General features: G+C 56.5%; 1 long non-coding RNA gene across 1 annotated transcript; it reads right to left on the bottom strand.

Moving 5' to 3' along the window:
• Positions 1-106: 106 nt before the first annotated feature.
• On the bottom strand, positions 107-2,000 carry LOC102248258. The gene is made up of 4 exons (XR_312981.2): positions 1,823-2,000; positions 806-931; positions 554-592; positions 107-311 (listed from the first exon to the last, which is right to left on the bottom strand). It is a non-coding gene; the product is annotated as an uncharacterized LOC102248258 (long non-coding RNA).
• Between the last annotated feature and the right edge of the window lie 744 nt (positions 2,001-2,744).

Below are 2,744 nucleotides of genomic sequence, written 5' to 3'. Positions count from 1 at the left end.
TTGGGATAGCCACCCCACTAGAGGGCAGTGTCTGGCACCGAGGGACCCACATTTGTGCAAGCCCGAGAGAGCACAGGCCCGTAGGCGTGCAGGGACCCGAGGGGGCGTGTCCATGCTTTACCTTCCGAGTCCTCCCCGGCTCCCTCCTCACTCTCCTGGCCCGAATCGGAGTCGAAGTTCAGGTAGTCACTGGCCTGCTTGCTCTTCCCTTGCGAGGGCTCCGTGTCCAGGGCATCGTTAGCCCAAGTGGCTGCCTGTGTCCGCCTCTGGTGAACCGACAGGAACTCCCGGAACTCGGTGCTTTCCTTCAGCTGGTGGCACCGCGGCGGGAAGAGGGAAACACAGGCCAGGACGACTCAGTCAGCTCACCCCTCCTGACTCCCGGCGGGTCAGAGCACCCTCCAAGTTCATGTCCCCTGGGGCCAGCCGGGTCAGCCCTAGGAGGGCGGAGTGGACGCTTCACCGGACAAGAAGCCTAAGAAACCAGACTCGGCTCCAGCGCTCCCAGGACCCCTCCCAGCGCCCACCCTCTTGGGCACCAGGACAGACTCACCTCCTCCAGCTCACTCGCTGCCTTTTTCTTCTTCTTGTCCTACAAACAGAAGGCGCAGATGGTGAGGACCATCTGGCCTGAGAAGTGGGGGGCTTGGGCGAGGGGAGACGAAACTGAATTGTCTTGGGAGGGCCCTCCTGCAGGAACCATCCGAGAGGGAGTCGCAGGTCACCCCTGCTCCCCTGCCCGAGCCCCCAGCGGTGACCACCATGCTGACCCCAGGTTCGAGGGCAGGAGTGACCGTGTACGCACTTTCTTAGTTTCTGGGGGCACCGAGTCCTTGTCTTTCGGAGGCTGCTTGGTCTGGCTTGGTTTCTGGGCATGCTTGCTCCAGGCTCGCGGCTTCGTCGGGTCCCCAAACGACTTGCAGAACTCCACCTGCACGGGTGAGGGAGGGTGGTCAGGGGGGACCTGCCACTGCCCCAGCCCCGCCACACTCACACCCAGGAGCTTGGGCTTTTAAAAAGGCCGCTGCCACAGCCTAGCTGAGCCGGCTGAAGCAAATTCCGCATGCTCCCCTCGCCTGGCTTTGCTCTCTTCACAGCACTGTGGGCGTGAACGTTTACCAGGCAGTCTGCTGTTTTGCAAGTAGAAATACACTGAGCCTCCCCCAGTGCGAGGAAGGAGCCATGACTCCCCCACTTCTCAGGCCAGGAACCGAAGCACAGGGAAGTGAGTGACTTGCCCCAGATCACCCAGGTCAGAGAGGGTCAGAATGGCGACTGGAACTCGATGTCTTTACCGAGTCATTAAATGTACGTGACTGACAGAGTAGGACCTCCTCCTCCAGGAAGCTTTCCTGACTCCCCATCCACCCCCCAGCAAGGAAGGCACCTCCTTTGTTCCTCAGCACTGACCACAGTGATTGAAAGCAGCCCCCTGTCTCCCATGGGCTGCTGGCTCCATGAGGACGGGCCAGGGGGCCACATCCGCTCCAAATCCCCTGCATCACGTAAGCGATCGAGTGCTGGCTGAACAGTTTGTGAATGAATGACGTAGACCAGTGGTTCTCATGTGGGGACCGCAGCATCACATCACCTGTGAGCTTGTTAGACGTGCACATTCCTGGGCCCCCTCCCCCACACACTGAGTGAGAAACTCCGTGAATGGGCCCAGGAAACCAGTTTAACAAACTCTCCGGGGATCTCTAGGCAGGAAAGACTGAGAAGCAGTGAGACGCTGAGGACATCACAGCCTGAAAGGGGACAGTGGTAGAAGGGAAAGAGTGTTTTCCACAGGCAGGCAGTGGCAAGATTCCCGCCGACTCACTGTGATCCGGGACGTGTCGACAAAACTCTTGTTGAAATGGTTCAGTGCCCTTTGGGCCTCTTCCTCAGACTTGAAGCCGATGAAGCCGAACTTGCGGAACTTGCCATCCTTGGTGAACTTGAGGCTGCAGTCCGTCAGCGTGCCAAAGGCGGCGAACAGCTGCCGGAACCGCTCCTCCTTCATCTAGGACAGAGGGGCACCGTGAGGGAGAGCGGGGAGGTCAGAGCCCAGGGACAGAATGGAAGCTGGGAGGGGAAGGGGAGCCACCCTCATTCATCACAGCAAGGCATCAAGAGACACTGCCTAGCCCTGGCCAGGCGGCTCAGCTGGTTGGAGCGTCGTCCCATACACCAAAGGTTTCGGGTTCGCTTCCCAGTCAGGACGTACAGGAGGCCACCAAATGATTGATGTTTCCCTCTCACACCAATGTTTCTTTCTCTCTAAATCAATAAAAATATATCCTTGAGGATTAAAAAAAAAGACACTGCCTAAAGCTGATGCATATGAAAGATAAATCAATAATAGATATTTTAAAAGTATACCATTTAAGGTAAATGATGGATGGATTAAAAATAACAAATAACACCCCCGACCAGTGTGGCTCAGTGTTGAGCATCGACCTATGAGCCAGGAGAGGAGGTCAAGGCTCAGTTCCCGGTCAGGGCACACACCTGAGTTTCAGGCTCCATCCCCAGGGTGGGGCGTGCAGGCGGCAGCTGACTGATGATTCTCTCTCATCAATGATGTTGCCATCTCTCTCTCCCTTCCTTTCTCTGAAGTCAATAAAAACACTTTTTAAAATAAAAAATAACTGACGGAGGAACAGATGATCTAGGTTCCTCATCTTTCATAGTGGGGGTCAGCAGATAGTCATCGGGTAAACAGGCCAAGAAATGGGCGCACATATTTGGGCAGAGGAAAA

Source organism: Myotis brandtii, unplaced genomic scaffold, assembly GCF_000412655.1.
Source record: "Myotis brandtii unplaced genomic scaffold, ASM41265v1 C42864102, whole genome shotgun sequence".
Taxonomy (NCBI): Eukaryota; Metazoa; Chordata; class Mammalia; order Chiroptera; family Vespertilionidae; genus Myotis; species Myotis brandtii.
This window is presented reverse-complemented; position numbering and strand designations above follow the sequence as displayed.